The sequence below is a fragment of the Bemisia tabaci genome, chromosome 3 (assembly GCF_918797505.1).
Source record: "Bemisia tabaci chromosome 3, PGI_BMITA_v3".
In the NCBI taxonomy this organism is placed as follows: domain Eukaryota; kingdom Metazoa; phylum Arthropoda; class Insecta; order Hemiptera; family Aleyrodidae; genus Bemisia; species Bemisia tabaci.
The window spans coordinates 3,881,479-3,898,752 of record NC_092795.1 but is presented as its reverse complement, the minus strand read 5'-3'; the positions used below and the strand labels follow the sequence as shown (position 1 = coordinate 3,898,752).

The window sequence follows — 17,274 nt, the reverse complement described above, 5'->3', positions numbered from 1 at the left end:
ACTGCCAAAGTTGATTAATCTCTAGATAAAAAGTCTGGCTCTGTGTCGTGTTGTCCGCGCGGATGAGTGTCACGTTGAAATGCCTTCTCAACAAAAGACTTTGCAAATAGGAGCTGTCTTATTGAGAACTAAAACTCGCTTAGCAAAGTCATTAAAGGCGGATCTTCATTACCTGGACTGCGAAGCGCTCAAGAAACGTAGCCCTCTACTTTTATAATAATCTTAAATACTCACATCATTTCGTCGTTCCTCTGACGTAAGGGCGTATATTGATTACCGCATGAGCCCCAGAAAGCGTGGATTTATATGTAAAATGGAGCTCACGCGGAAATCAAGATACGCCCTTGCGTCAGAGGAAGGATGATTTATGACATCACTTCAGTATTAGCAGAGCAGGAATTTGCATCTCCAAAAGATTTGACCGAGAAACGATGTTTTGAAGACTTCAAAAATATATCGCCATCCTAAGTGAATGTTGTAAATCTTCCTATATTTATCTTTCGATTTGTCTTTTTGTACGAGAACTTCTCGACCAACGGAGGTATTGTTTGTGGTTGTAAATTCTTGGTAAGAGGAAATAGACTGAATTTTGCAACAGGGAACTGAAATGTCTAACTTATCCATAAAATAACTATCTGCGTGAGAAAACTAGTATTATTCATCTATCGTTTTTAAAATTAATCATAAATAGTAGTTCATAATTACGAAATTCAGACCGCAAATATGGTTCGAGACGAGGATAACAAACATTTGATGATTTGAACTCAATTAAGGGGCTTGGAGGACAAAACGCATTAGTGCAGTCTTTGAAAAAATTGAGATATTAATGATTTCGACTAAAAATAGTCTTGATGAATGTACCTAAAAAAACCTCAAGAGCCATCGTAAAAGTACGCTGAGACACGGTGATTATATCATGAGTATCTTTTTTGAAAGTTTGGACCCTGCAGAATGTTTTAGTCGGCGTGAAGTTACCACTTTGCAAATAGTGGTTGACGATAATAGTCAATTTTCATACGTCAATGCGCCTTCAATTACATTGGATACTGTGCAATACTTTCGTGGTGGAATAGTTGCATCGGCACCTACAAACCTAACAGGGATACTTCACTCTTTGCGCAATGCATGCAGTATCCCTGTTAGGTTTGTAGGCGCCAATGCAACTATTCCACCACGAAAGTATTGCACGGTATCAAATGTAATTGAAGGCGCACTAACGTATGAAACTTGACTGTTACTGTCATGGTGTCAGGGGGTATTTTTTAACGAGGAACTTGAATCTCAACTCAAATTTTTAAAATTCAAAAATCGAAAATGGCAGAAATTGCCAAAAATGTTATCTTGAGACTTTCGAAATCTAAGACGGTAGGATGCCTGACCCAATTGAATGCTCTTTGTCACATATTTGGACGTATTTATTTACTATTTATAAGTATTTTAAAAGAAATCAGAGACAGGTGGGGAAGAAGGAGTCTGCTCGTTAGTTACGGGCCGTAAGATCGAATGCCAGTGCGGTGATGACTCAGATGTGCAACGACGAGGAGATCGGTGCTGGTGCACTTTAGCTCATGAACCTTGTCCACGACGCTCTCGTGACATGCCCACGGCAAATCCCAAATTGTTATTTTTTTAAGAGGAATCACGTCGCGCCTACATTTAAATTTGTTCTTAAGTAGTTTTCTAGAGCACATTCGATCTTTCCCACACGTCTCAAGTTTTCTTTTAAAAGCAAATATACGTCCATTTGATCAATTCGTCATTGTTTTCAAAATTTAAAGCAATGAGAAAACATCTAATTATCAAAATTGATCGATATTTAAAAAAACACAGATTGTTTGAACGTTGGCCGATAAAAATACGATGTGATAAAGTAGCCAGGTCGCATTTAAGAATAATTGATTTTCAAATAGATTCTTACCGTCCGAAAGCCAATACACTGAAAATCTGCATTGAAAACATGCAAACCTTATTTGGTCTGACCATCAGCTTACGCATTCAATAAAATTCCTGATTCAACGATTGGTTTGTGACACTCACATCCAGGGTAAGTGTGCTCTTCACGACCTCTTTGGCCGCAGTTTTTCGTTCCTGCAACCAGGTTCGTGGCGCGAACTTTGAATGTCAACAACTTCGCACTCTTGGCCGAAAATCAGTGTGATCGTCTGCCATTGATGTAAATGAACAAAGAGCCGTTTCACTTAAAGGACAAAAATGTTAATTCTTCACAAATTTTCTTGTATTGTTAGTTTACATCAACAGCAGACGGTCAATTTTGTTTTTGGCTGAGACTGCAAAGTTGTTGGAATTGAAGGGCCTCGAGGACAAGGCGCATAAGTGCAGTTTTTGCTATTTCGAGAAATACGTGTTTGAAGTTTCGGAACTTCATGGATCCTCATGGCGGAGAGAAAGTCGAAATTGACTTTTCGATGCTTAAAAATTGGAATTTGGGGGCGAATTTTTCACAGAACTTGCATTCAGACTAGTTTCACTTGAAATCATTAATTCCTCAATTTTTCAAAAACAGCACCTATCCGCTCCTCCTCCAAGCCCCTCAATTCAAATCTCCCGCCGCGGCATTAGTGACGAGAAAAAGAAGATGCGTTTCGAGTAGTCGGGCGGATCATATGCCTTACGTTTCTTTTACCTTGACTTACGACTACTTCCGTTCACTACATGATGACGCCTCTCGAGCTTTTTCTGTTTGTGAAATCTGATAACGTTCGTTCTTAGGCTCCTTAGTTGCCAGGTGGGCGGCCCCCGGCTTTGGCTCCTTAGGGGCCAGGGGGGTGGCAACCGGCTTTGGGTCCTTAGGGGCCAGGGGGGCGACTCCCGGCTTCGGCTCCTTAGGGGCCAGGGGGGTGACCCCCGGCTTTGGCTAGTCAGCAATTGCCGGCAATTTGCAAGCGCCGTACTTGTCAATTCGTCAAATTGTAATTACGATAACATCGATATAGTAAAAGTTTCTGTTTCTTTAGCGGAGAAATTCAAGGCACGACCTCAGCTTGGAACGCCTTCAAATCCAGCGATCCTCTCCGCTTTGCCAAGAAGTTAGTTTAGTTGCTTAACCGAACCTAACACAGATTATTGATGACATTTCACGAACTCGCGAGTGTGCTAGCTGGCACCATGGTATCCAAGAAGAAGGAACTAACATATGTTTGTTAGCCCCTCCTTCTTGGATGTATGTTTCACACTTAAAATTCCTTATCAGATAAGATATAATTGGTCATCGATGCTCCATCCATGATTTACGCTTTCCTAATGGACCAGTGGACAAAGTACCTTTTCTTCAATTTTGATTATTAACAGTTAATCAACGAAAGCTCATTTTATCCGTGCGATACATTTTAAATTCACAACCGCTTTTGAGTAAGTTGCGATCTTGTAAACGGCAACTCTTTGAGTTTTGCTTCAAAATACGATGACCCAATCAAGAGACATAAAATACACAATCTGATCCAGCCGCCTGCGTTCTTCTACTTTGAAATAAGACGTAGAGAGAAAAATTTGGTCCCAAATTCCAATTTTTAAGCATCAAAAAGTTAGTTTGAACTTTCTATCCGCCATAAGGATCCATGTAATTTGGAAACTTAAAACATGAAATCCTCGAAATAGCAAAAACTACACTTATGAGCTTTGTCCTCCCAGCCCCTCAATTATTTTGGACTCTTTTGGTTGTGTACAATGTTGTGTACGCTTTATAACTTCATGGATAGTAATCATTACATTTAAATTCACAGCCATGTGGTTAAGAGTATGGTCACGCTCTCAATATTGAACCGCATGTGTAATAAAATGAATCATAATCAATGCGCAAACGCTTAGTCGGCAGTCCACGGAAAACGGATTCGGACGCTGAAACACCTTCAATCATTTGTATATGCCATCCGCGGTTGGTGTAACTGAAGTTGTAAGCATTCGAATCTGAAGGCGTTTTTTAGTCGCCGATAAGTGTGCAATTTTTAAACTATCCGAAAACGGGTTTGTTTTTCTCTGCTCCGAAATTGTTCGATAGATTTAAGCTAATCTGCTTCTCCATTACATTTTCCTGTATACTTTCAAAATTTTGTCCTGCGTTTTGCTGTTTAAGTCACCTCTTGGCTTTAGACACAATCTTTTTCCCCCCTTTAGTTCGGCTGTATATACTCCAGCGTCATTAAAATGCTATAATGTTCAAACATTGATTGAAGGACATTGTTAGATAATCTTATCGGCATTTGTTTCCTGGTATCATGGAGAATTAAAATTAAAAATTGCAATTTTTCTCAAAAATCAACCTTTTATCGGGGAAAACTCTGCAATTTTTAAAGGTTCTCAGGTACGGTGGTTTTTCCTGAGCACAACTTCATTTTTACCCTTGCTAGTGAACTGTTTCAGCGCGTGATAGAAATCACCGGGCTGATAAATAAAATTCAAAGACAAAGCCATGGACAAAGAAGACGAGAGAAAAATGGCACGAACCTTTTGGTTAAAACGAGTGGTTGTCATATATTAAAAAGGGAAATGATGGGTTAACCTTAGGGTCTTTTGTAGGTTGCAATTTTTGTTAGTTTATCAGTTACCTCCTTTGTCCATCGCAACCATCTGCCTCCACCAATAGAATTGCCTCATATTCCCTTTTTATTCTTTGTCTATGGCTTTATCTGTAAATTACAATAATCGGTCCGCAGTTCCGTATATCGATGGTGAAACTGCAGGAATGCGTATATCGGTTTGTGGCGTTGCAGACTTCCTGTCATACTTTATTTTTCATATGGAAAACCACTTAACATCATTTATTGAGCACTTCGGATATTTTTCTTCTCTATGGGAAGAATATTCTGTGAAAATTTCAAGCCACAATGTTGCTTTGGTTTCCTTTTAAAAAATAAAATAGGAGCGGAGATTTTCAAACACCGCAACCGATAAACGCACTTTTGCAGTTTCACCATCGATATATTCTTACGCATTCATAAAGCTTTTGATGCTCATGGAAAATTCGGATACAGTGAGCCCGGTAAATGAATATGAGATCAAGGGGTATACAGACACGAAATCTAACGGTTCCGGAATAGCTTTCAGTGTCTCATTTCTTCTCTTTGTGGAGGCGAAGGGGAAATTGAACCGATATGGACTAAAAAGACTCTGAAGAGACGCCTTTATTGAAGGAACTTTGATGAAAGGCGCGACCCAGCTTTGAAATAAAGAGGTCGAGAAGGTGAGAAATCTAACGGGGTGGAGGGGGAAAGGGAAACGAAGGTCCCGAAATTGGAAGCGAGCAGAGCTCACAACATTACTCCCGTGTTAAGGAAGAACGCCGTATAAACCTTCTGACGTTACCATATTTCCTCCAGTAAGATACGAATTCGCAGGGAAAATCATGCATATTTTGGTCAGAAATTTTCAGACAGTTTTGTTCGCAATTTAATCTAAAATATCTCAAAATTTCAAGGAAAAATCTGCATAACTTTACTCCAAAGTACATAATTTTATCCGAGAAATTTGGCAACTCCCGAATATTCATACGGCGTTCTTCCTGAACATGGCAGATCACTGATACTGCTAAGAACGAACGTCGTATGAACGCAAGGAAGTTACCGAATTACTTCCCACAACATTTTTATTTATTAGAAGATATTTTTTCATCAAATTTTCAGATACTTCAGATTATTTCTATTCATATTTCCTCATTAGATCATTCGTGTGAATGTAATCAAAGTTCGTACACTTTACATCATAGACGCAAAAGCAAGCTGTTAACATTGATTTTCAGTCAGTTTGCTTTGGCGCTTTTTCAACTTCTTAGGCCCGTCTAATTCTAGAGCTAAAACTTTCGGATCATTTTTTTTTGTTCGAAGATTTCTACTCATACTTGTTTTTCCCTTCTCAACGAAAGCATACAAGTAGACTTAAGTGAAACATTAAAATAATATTTCTCATCTGATCTCGGAAAAATCACGGTAGATTTTTAAGTGTTCACATTGTTTTACCCCCATAAAGTATGCAGTGGAAAACTTGCAACGTCGCAAATTGCGGTTTATGAATGTTTTGTACCTCCCCGTTGCGTTGGTGACGAGAAACTGTGCACGCGCTAGGATGTAATTTCAGCGATAATCGTCATCTTCCTCCATCAAATCGAAGCGATACCTCTGAAGGCGCTCTGAGCAACTATTCCACCGCAGAAGTGTTGCACAGTATCAAAGAAAAATGAAGGCGCCCTAACGTTTGTAAATTGATTGGTATCGTTTATCGCTGTGTCGAGTCCTACTGATCCTACGACACGCGGCTCCTGTTCAATCGATTTTTTTGAAACTTGGTACTTGGTGGCATTTTGTGACGGGATACTGGAATTTCGACTCAAATTTTCAAAATTCGAAAAACTAAAAATACTATCTCGGCCCCTGTTCGATCGATTTTTGGGAAAGTCGAATTGTTGGTCGAATGATCAAAATTAAAACATGTAATATAGCGGAGGTGGCTATAATTGCTATATCGGCGCCACCAAAACCAACCGCTCGTACAATCGAGATATTAATTCTTTTTCTGTACAGTTTTATAATGGGTGTACTCTCAATTAATTTAGACCTCGATATCAGCGCATGTTGAAACTGCTTGTCTATTTGTTTATCTGCCTATTTATTTATGTACCTATTCCTTTCTTTTTTATTTTCTCCTTTTCATTCGGTGGAATATAATCAAAGTTAATAATCTTTTACTGATGTTGCCTCTGACTAGACAAAAAAGCGAGTTGATAATAATACCGATTGGCGTTCAGTGTTCAACTCATTTTTAATTTTTCTCTCAGAGAATAAACTGAGACAATTTTAAAATAAAAAATTTTTTCAGTACACTATTTTGCCGCGTGCTGATGAAAAATTCCGTATGACTATTCGAGAGTTACTAATAATTTCCTCCGATAAAATATTGACTTTTAAGGAGATTTACGAATACTTCCTCTTGAAACTTTTAATGGAATAATAATAATTTAAATTAAAAAATTTAAATGCAAAATTAAATGAAAAGGGAATGGTTTTTGCTTCTTGGTGTTCGTTAGTGCGTGTTGCGTACCCAGCCCCTGGAAATATTTGTCGTATTTTTCACAACTTTGTGAAGCTCCATGAAATATTTCACGGAAATTCACTATATCTTTCATATTTTTCATTACGCATGTGCTAAAAAATAAAAATTGTAAAAAAAAAACAGATGTCATTAAATTAATCAAATAATTAGACTTAGGTATATGATTTCTAAAAAAAAAAAAAAAAAACTTAAAATCAATAAAAAAAAATGCTTAAATGCATCTATCATTTCGCAAAAAGGAGTCAAGATAATTACAATGTTGCAACGATTTTGCAACTTACTTTCTTAGCAACAAAATCACTGAACTCATGCAAAAAAGTTAAATTTACAAAGGTGATTTTTGTCGTGAATTTATAGTTTGTCGGGAGTAAATTTACGGTCCAGACCATTGCGGGCCGATTATTGAAATTGATGGACAAAGCTTTAGACAAATAAGACGAAGGATATATGGATGGATCCTATTGGTGGAGGCAAGTGGCTGCAATGGACAAAGGAGGTAGGTAATAGACTAACTAACGACAACCCACGAGAGACCCGATGGTTAGTTCATGATTTTCTCCCCTTAGCCTATAGAAACCACCTATTTCAACCAATAGGATAACTCCATACTCCCTATGTCTTCTTTGTCAATCGCTGTATCTATCAATGTCAACAATCAGCCCGTAGGGTTGCCACAATTTCTTTATTTTCAAATTCCTTGACTATTTTTGCTTTTCCCGGACTCGGAAATTTTCTAATTCTCGGACTTTCCCTGAACGCGGAAAATTTCCACCTCCATTTTTCTCTTAAAATACGCTATTTTTCGCAAAACTTTGATTAAAATGTCCTTTTTCAAAGATCGAATGAAGTAGGACAATAGGATAAATCCATACTCCCTACGTCTCATTTGCCTATAGCTTTGTCTATCACTTTTAATAATCAGCCGGCTGCAGATTGTGGATTCCTCCGTAGTGCGAGGACGCGACACTCTCGGGCCTCGGGATTCAAGTGGAGGAGGAACTGAACTCCCCGGTCCGACCGCACGTTTGAGTCGCGGTCCTAATTTGGACGTATTTCTACCAAACGGAACTATGTGCATTGAGACATGAGACCTGAGACCCATAAGAATATGTGCATAACAGGGCTCACGTCGTAATGCACATAGTTCCGTTTGGCAGAAATACGTACATTTGATGGGTCTCATCGAGGACTCGCCACTCGCGAGAGCCAACTAGCGAGGGGCTCCAGGGGCGCAGGATCTCCCGCCGCACGGTGGTACAGTTTAACGAGTCCATTGGAGAAGTCGCACATGGTGTCGCCACTTTAAAGGCTTATACATTCGTCAATACGAAACGTAGAGGATCCAAAATTGAATAGAACTCAGCAAGAAGGAACCAGCGCGATGCCACTGCGCTTCTTCATAAAGTGGTGCTTCTTCATAAAGAGTTACTTCTCCATAAAGTGTTGCCTCTTCATAATTATCCGAAAAATCTCCCATACTAGCAAATGGTTTTCCTTCCCACCAAAAAATTGTTAATTTTAAAGGATACTACTCGTGTGGATTTTAATACTTTATATATTTTGAGTATTTTTTTAAAAAAAAGAACAAGTTGCACAGTTTTGAGAAGACTGTAATCGCTGGTTACTACCTGCTAAATGCGATCCAATCGTTCCATTAGTTTCCACGCAAAATTTACATGTTTAGAACACTCATTGAAGTTCAAAATCTGATAGGAAAGGTTTCTACAGGAGAGGTATCGATGAGGGCCAATATCGGCCTAAACAAGGAATGGACAAGACAATACGAGATATATACAAGACAGTGGCGCGGCGTGAATTGCGATATATCGATTGTTGTGCCATTTAAACCAATGAAAAAATATCGATTATCAGGGTGTTCGCAGCAAACCTTAGTAATCGATTCTTTACCATAGCTGCAAATGGCGCGATATCGATAATCGATTATTCACGCCACGCCACTGATACAAGATACGAATTTAAGAATTCTGATACACGTTCCTCAACCAGAATATCACGTAATACACGATTTTCGTATCGAAAATAACTGGGATCAACTACTAACTAACAAGATAATAACGTTTTTATTTTACGTTGGCTATGGGAAGTTTGCATTTTTAGGTCGAAAAAAACCGTAATACTCTACGTGAGTCAAATCGGGCCTTGAAACGGTTTCGGCAGGCTTCTCAATCGCGCATTGCTCCTTTCCCACCCTTTAATGTTCAAAGTGTGAACAATTTGCTGTAGCTGAGCCAAAGCGTCAAGATCGAGGTTGCCATATTTTCGTATTGCAGACTGCCACAGTAACGTTTAGTGTGTGTTTTGACACACGCACTCAATACGCAGACCATGGCGTTTTCTCGAGCGGGAGGTTTGAATTCACGCGCAAAGGAACGTTAACTATTTTGGTTAGGAGTTGATTTCAGTAATTATCGTTGCGCGAATCGTGTTTTACGTTAAATTTTGGTTAAGAAATTTGTATCAGAATGCTTAACTTCGTACCTTGTGTAGTGGTCCATTCCGAGATTTATTGATTTTTTAAAGTTAACAACTTAAAAACCAAGTAATTTTTGATTCGGTGATACTTTCTCTCTTGCCTTTGAAACGGAGGCTTAAACTTGGTTGCGAAGGCCCAAATCCACGGAATTTTACTTTTTTTCAGGTTCCACATCAAGTTACATTCGATTCCCATGACCGAAAGTGGGGAAATCAACTCCTAACTAGGATTTATTTTTTTTTTTTTATTTTTTTTTTTTATTTATTTTTTTTTTAGCGACCTTTATTATCAAACAAGAGAAGAATACATAAGTAATTACAAAGACTGCAAATAATTACAATACATACGTCAACAAAATTGAAAAAAAAGAAAAGAGGTAGAAAAGAACAAATGAAAATTACGAGTAAAAACAGATTTAAAAGAGAGAGAAAGAGAAACAAATTCAGGGGACTCCAGGAGTCAAAGTAGCAACATGTATTTTAGGCGGATGAAATGTAATTTAGATTATATAAATGACGTCAACTGCATGTTTGTCATTTAATCAATGTCAATTGTCAACACTCACATCACATTTAGGAGTTGATTTTCAGAGCTCCAGTTGTGCAGGGTTGCCGGCGATCTGGAAAACCGGAAAAATCAGGGACTTTGTGACGACGGGTAATACTTAGGGAATTGTTGGGAAAAGTCAGAGAATATCTGAAACATCCACTAATTACTTAAACATTACTGATCTTCCAACTGATTACTCTTCTTGTCACTTTAAGGTTTGTCATCTGTTGACCTGCCACTAAATGCCTTTATGCCTAAGTCATTCGATCTTTAAAAAAGGACATTTTACTAAAAGTTTAGCGAAAAATAGCGTATTTTAAGAGAAAAAAGGAGGTAGGAGTGTTCCAAGTTCAGAGAAAGTCCGAGGATTAGAAAATTTCCGAGTCCGGAAAAAGCAAAAATAGTCAAGGAATTTGAAAATAAAGAAATTGTGGCACGGGCTGATTGTTGAAATTGATAGACAAAGCGATTGACAAAGAAGACATATAAGGAGTATGGAGCGATCCAATTGGTTGAAGTGGTAGATTCCTGTGGACTAAGGGATAAAATAATGGACTAACTATAGGGTCTCTCATGGGTTGCCGTTAGTTAGTCTCTATTACTTACCTACTTTGTCTATTGCAACCGCACTCGCTTCCACCAATAGGATCCCTCATCCCTTTCGTCTTCTTTTCTATAGTGTTGTCTATCAAATTATTCATCAATTATGTTTCAGTTTGCAAATGGTTGTAAGATTAGCTGGACCGAGTTCATTGGAAAAGAACCAACCCACATAAAGTTGAAACCGATAAAAAGAGGTTTGAATTCGTTGTATTCTTGCATAAGACTCAACCAAAAAAATAAACTCAAAAATAAACTTTAACCCCTCTTTTCAAAAACTAATTTCTGATTTTCGACTTCCAGTATTTGGCTGGAGAAAATATACGGCTAGTGGAACACAAAAACATTTTTAACTTAATGGAAAATTTGCAGGTGTCTGAAATTCGATGAATTCCGTGTTTATGTGGATAGGTACTGTTGAGTGAACTGATTGCAATGATACCTGCGGCTCATAAATTAGACATTTATTGGAGGAGATAGGACAAAATAACCTAATCTGCTAAAATACATGCGTTTTAATGGTAAATGCCGCCAGATGACGTCACTAGGCGGTGCATTTTCTCACTTTTAAATATATTTTATACTATTTTTGATATCAGGAAAAAGTTATAAAAAATACTGCGAAATCAGTTTTTTAAGCACTCTTAAATGAAGTAATAATAACTTTGCGTGCAAATTCTCCATTGTTTCGAAAATGTGGGTTCGTCTCTTTCCGATGAACTCGGTTCAGTTTTCCTCGTGAAATTTCGAAGAGGAAACCTGGTACGCATTGCTTTGCTTCATACCTTGTTCAGAGGCCCATTTTGGAAGTGGGCCGGCTTTTGCCGTTACCCCTTGTCTATGTCCCTCCCTCGGAGTTTTAGTCAAAATTTTCGTCAACTCGTTCCTTTGTGCGCACTCGGGCGAGTATCTCGCCGAGAGCTCCGACCGGATCACCGCAGTCTCACGCCTCGCTCCGTCCAGGCCGACGCGTATCGCCCTTCGCTCCTCCTTCTCTCGAGAGTTCGCGCGCCCCAATAACCACCCACCCCCGAATTTTCCCAGAAAAAACTTTCGGAAGAATCCACGCAAAACGCGGTATAAAACTGTATTCAAGTCTGTAAATTACCTGTTCGATTTCCGGTGAAATACTCGCAAGAAACTCAGCGCGCCTTCACGTCAGCGGTTATGCAATTCAATATACTTCACTTAACATATCCGTACATCCTACCTTAAAACAGTGTCAATTAACTGCTTTTGAAAGGGGGAAAACTTGCATTAAAGTTTGTAGCCATCTTGTTCGATTCCCGGTGAGATACTTTCAAGAAACTCAGTGCGCCTTCACGTCTAGTGTTTACTCAATCTGAGATACTTCCCTCACTATATGCGGATATCCCTACTAAAAAAATTCAATTAACTGCATTTGAAAGGAAGAAAAAAAACTTTATTCAATATCGGTACCGATCTTGCTCTGTTCATCTAGGATACGTCCAAGAAACTCAGTGCGCTAACTTGTTAGTGGTCATTAAATTTGAGACTTTTCCCTTAATATATACGGATATCCCTACTAGCAAAAGTTCAATTAATTTTATTTAAAAGGGGGAAACTGTTTATAACCCTATAGATATCTTGTTGGAGTTGGAGTGGGACACGTGCAAAAGAACTCAGTGCGCCTTCACTTCAAAAAGTCTGCAAATCCAGCTACTTTCATTAATTTACATTCATCTTCGCTATGAAAGGAATGTCAAATAACTACAGTTGAACAAAAAGAACTTTATCGAAGTCCTATTTGATTTCTACTTGTGCAATCGCCAGTGAAATATATACAAGAAACTTCAAACGAAACAGCGCGCCTATACGTAGATGGTTGAGCAATTCAAGCGACTCGTACGTTGAAAGAAGTCAAGTTTTAAACTAACGATTGTTCCGGTTAAAAAGTCGTAATTAAAAGAAAAAAGAGAAACATCTTGACGAAACCTTTTCGAACCCGCTTGAGTTTGGCACAGTGAGATCGCAGTCAAAATACGAGCAAGGTAGTCAGTGCCCCTTCATTTTAATGGTTGGGCAATTTGAGCTACTCGGATACCGAAACTGTTTTATCATGAATAATTAGAATATACACACAGTGAGTTACAGCGGCGCTGCAAACATATTTTCTTAACCCCTTTTGAACGATCGCGCACACCAAGTTGGTCGACGGTTTGACGGGTTCACAGCGACTCGAGGACTGAAATTGGACCCTTTAGCATCGAGCTTCAGGTCAGATGCATCGCCAAGTCTTATGAGTGAATGATTTTACAAATGTCAGAAAAAATACGGGCTGCCTTGGAAGCATCTATGTTAAGCCACGTGTGCGAGAGTAATGCTACGGGCGTCATAAACTGAATTCGACTTGAAACTGTTTTCAACCGGTCTGTGTGTTCTTATTCTCCTTCAAAACGGGTGGAATTAAAAAATCGGTCTGTCTCTCTGAAAATTTGTACCATACTATATAAAGACATTGAAGCACCTTACTAGAGGTAAGTAAAAGTGTATCTTGATTCAATATCTGGCTTAATATTTCATAATTTAACTGTCCTTGTTACTATAACTTGGCCAACGCGCCTTTGCTAGGCACAGTGAACACGCATTTTAGTGCCTCGTAAATTGGATAATCGGTAATGGACCAAGCAGCTCAAGAACGCACCGAGTCACATTTCGGACAAAAATGAGTTTTCAGTAGTTTTCAATCTGCAGAAACATCGTTTCGTGTCAGAAATTCTGAGTCGAGAGCAAATATTTTGAATGTGAAGATAATCGTCAAACTTCGTCTTCAACTGTGAGTCTTCAGGAAGGAATATTACTTCAAACCTATTTTTCTTGGTTCAAACTTGGTTCGGCTTTATGCATTTTTCTGCTAAACTCGATCCAAAAAATCATCAGATATAATTGTCATACAGAGGTGAAAATTTGCGCTTTTGGCATGAAACCGATATGAGTCATCTGTTTTATAATGTGTAAATTGTTTGTGAAGTTTGTCGAGTAAAGGTCTTCATCGGTGAGGAAATTTCATACGAATTAGTTGAACAGGGTACTGCGTTCAAACACTGCAGATTTGGACTACCTTTTGCAATAAGGAACTAAATTTTCTGGCTCATTTTAAAATAAAATCGAGTTGTCTTTAAAACGAGCCAGAAATTGTCATTCCTTATCGCAAAAGTTCTCTTCGTCGCTTTTATTCTGCTTTTACCGTCATAAAGTTTTTGAAAGAAAGCAAATTGCTACAGTCGAATATACGCTTTGACTCGGAATCTTTTAGCTATATCTTGGAGGTTTCCCAAATTGATGCTTCCTGTAGGTATCATAATGCATAGCTGACTTCAAATTTGATAGCATTTTTTGCAGTGAAAACGCATTTCAGCGCCTAATAAAGTCACTGTTAAAAATCCCGGCGCGAAATTCACGCTAACTCAGTTGCTATTTTGAGCACCTGTTACTCTGAGTGCATGGATCCGGCGCGAAATAAGCTCGGCGCGAATTTCGCGCTCTGGCCGGAGTGAAAATCTGACAGGCAAACGTACAACGGAACTGCCGCAGCATGGATTTGAACCCGAGTCGCGGCGATGATAAACGAGTGCTCCACCACTTTGCCATTCTGCGCTCGTACTGAGAGACCTTGAATTCACGCTACTTGAGGTACCTCAAATAATTCGTCCGTTGTTGGTGGTTTTTACGCTCTGATCTATTCACTCAGAGTACGGCGCGCAATTCGCGCTGGATTTTTTTTTCACGCAGCTATTCACTCAGAGTAAATCATAGATAGTATTCGATACATCAAACGGGTGAGATTGTATCGATATCGATTGGTTCAAAACATAAACACAGCCTCAAAAGTAAATTCAGAAATCTGAGGGAACGGGTCTTTTGTAACAGATTTTTCATTCTTTTGAGTACCAAATGCCAATGTAGTGAGAAATTGTCAGGAATTTTCTCATTTTCAGCTTTTCCAACTTAAATCCTTTTAGTTGTTTGGTTTGAGGTTATGTTCTATTGTTTTGAACCAAACGATACATCGAACCGTTATCGAATATGGTCTATTGATTTTTAACGGTGTTGGATAAAAAAGTAGGCAAAGAGAAAGTTGTCACACAGAGGTGACACGTAACAATCCTCTATTCGGACGTATTTCTGCTGAATGGAACTAGAAACGGGTGGAAAAGAAGGAGTGTACTAGTCAGTTGAGGGCCCTAAGAAAGACTGGGAATTATAAAGCGCCAGTGACGTCACCGGCGACGACGGAGACAACGATTCACGGATCTGAGTCTTAGACTCATGAGCCGTATCCACAAGGCTCTTGTTACATGCCAACGGCTCAAGAGTTAGCATGCTTTGGCTCTTGGTTCCTGTCGATCAATGTCCAATCCCGCTTTTTCATTTGCCCAAAACGGATCACACCCACTTTTCCATTCTTATTCAGCTTGCACGAGCACACTCCCATCTTTCCCACACGTCTGTAGTTCCTCTCAGCATAAATACGTCCATTTTGAAATTCAATCACGGTTAAAATCTTTACATCTGTTTGTCCTATTTGTCAAATATATTATCGATGGAGAAATTTTTTCTAAATTAGTGCAACAGGCCACCGAGTTCATTTGTTCCTCGTCATCGCTACGAGTCTGCTCAAGGTGTCATCAAGTTTTTGAAAGAAAAATAAAAATTAGAAATCCAAAGTTTCGTTTAGCTTCGACACGCTCGGAAGTTTAATTTGTCCATTCATTTCATTAAAAAGTTGAGGAACTCAATCTCTTCCGCCATATCTCTTTCAGCGGAGAGCTCGGAGTGGCATTGCTGCCTTTGAATAGACGCTCCGACTCAGAGTCTTTCAGCTATCTTGGAGGTTTTCCAAGTTGATGCTTCCCAACAACTATTCGTTCGGTAACTTACGTCTTGTTCCTCCAATTTTGATGAAGATATATCTCGTTTGATGGTCCATGCCCTGTTTTTTCATATTTATGGCGGCGCGCCCGATACGCGAAAGTCGGACAGAGATATGGTTTATTGTATGAGCGATCTCGTAAAAGTTTTCACTGCATTCGGTGTTCGAAAAATAGGGATGTACATGCCAGCGTTTCCACAAACTACTCCGTTTACATTCGACTGGAAACGCTCAAGGTTGCAAGCGACAGCAGTGGCGTGGCGTGCATTGCGATACATCGATTTATCTGCCATTTAAACCTACGGAAAAGGATCGATAAACAGGGTGTTCGCAACTATCTCCTGAATAACTGGTCTTTTACCATAGCTTCAAGTAGGGAATTGTCGCCAATTGATTATTCACGCCTCGCCATTGAGCGATAGGGCAGACCGGGGAAGTCAGGGACTGTTGACCACATGGTCAAGGGATTTTCGGATTTGAAATGTCGACGCGAAAATTGGACCGAGTAACTGGCTTGTTATGGTGTAAGATTCCATTTTTTCTCCAGTGACAAGAAATTCAAGCATATAGGGTAATACTATGGTATACTAGGGTATACTATGGTAAAAACAAAGGGATGAGAAGATAATCAGGGACTTTTTAAGCACGTTGTCAGGATTAAGTTGTCGGTAAAGTCAGAAATCGTGAAAAAGTGAGGAAAGGATGTACGTTTCAGCGTACGCAGTAACGGGTGCACTGGAAAAAAAAAAAAAAAAAAACACATTGGATCTAGAGTCCAGACTCTTGAAAACATTGACAAGAAAAAATACTCTTGATTCAATCAGATTTTTGCTCAAATCAAAAGGAAATCCGCTCAAATTAAGAGGCTTGGTTCTTGATTTAAGCAAAAATCCGATTGAATCAAGAGTGTTTTTTCTTGTCGATGTTTTTAAGAGTCTGGACTCAAGATCCAACGGTTTTTTTTCCAGTGTGTTTTTTGAAAGCAGAGTAATAGGAAGGAAAAAGGAAGGAGGAGGATGAGAAGGGGAAGAAGGTGGAAGAGAAAGAGAGGAATCTACCTCATTAGGTAGAAGGAGAGGAAGAAGTAGGAAAAAATACGACGAATGAAATATTCGTCTTCCGCCTCCATCCTTTCCTCCTCCTTCCCCTTCTCCTTCTTCCCCTCCTTTTCCTTCTTTTCCTCCTCTTTCTTCCCCTTTCCCTCTCCTTTTTCCCCTCCTCCTCTGTTTTATCTCTCTCTTTTCTTTATTCACCTCTTCATTCCTTCTCTTTCTATTTGAATCTCTAAGAATAAAAACACTCCAACTTTGAAACTCAAAAATGCCCAATCTTCATTTCCCAATTTTCAGAAAAGCCATTAAAGAAGGTGAATCCATGTCAACTTTGACCTTTAAAGTGCTCCAAAATCCTTGCACTGTGGTACCGAGAATCTTTTTCTCGGTCCAACTTCTTCATCCATACTGCCTTGTTTTTTGAGTCTTTTGAACATGTTCATTTTTCCGAATTATTTGATTTCGCATCTTTTTGCTCTCCTTCTTATTCTACTCTCCCTCTCCGTAGTTCTCTTTCACTTCTTGTTACGCCTCCTTTTCCTTTTAATTTTTACTTCTTTTCCTTTTAATTTTTACTTCTTTTCCTTTTAATTTTTACTTCTTTTCCTTTTTTTAAAAATATGTTC

General features: G+C 39.0%; 1 protein-coding gene across 1 annotated transcript in view; it reads left to right on the top strand.

Annotated features, from left to right (window-relative positions):
* Window positions 1-11,645: 11,645 nt before the first annotated feature.
* LOC109043284 (inactive dipeptidyl peptidase 10) overlaps window positions 11,646-17,274 on the top strand; it is a 445,954-nt gene continuing 440,325 nt past the window's right edge. Inside the window, exon 1 of the mRNA XM_019060431.2 lies at window positions 11,646-13,200. The gene's annotated coding sequence lies outside the window, so the exon portion shown is untranslated. The remainder of the gene's footprint in view (window positions 13,201-17,274) is intronic.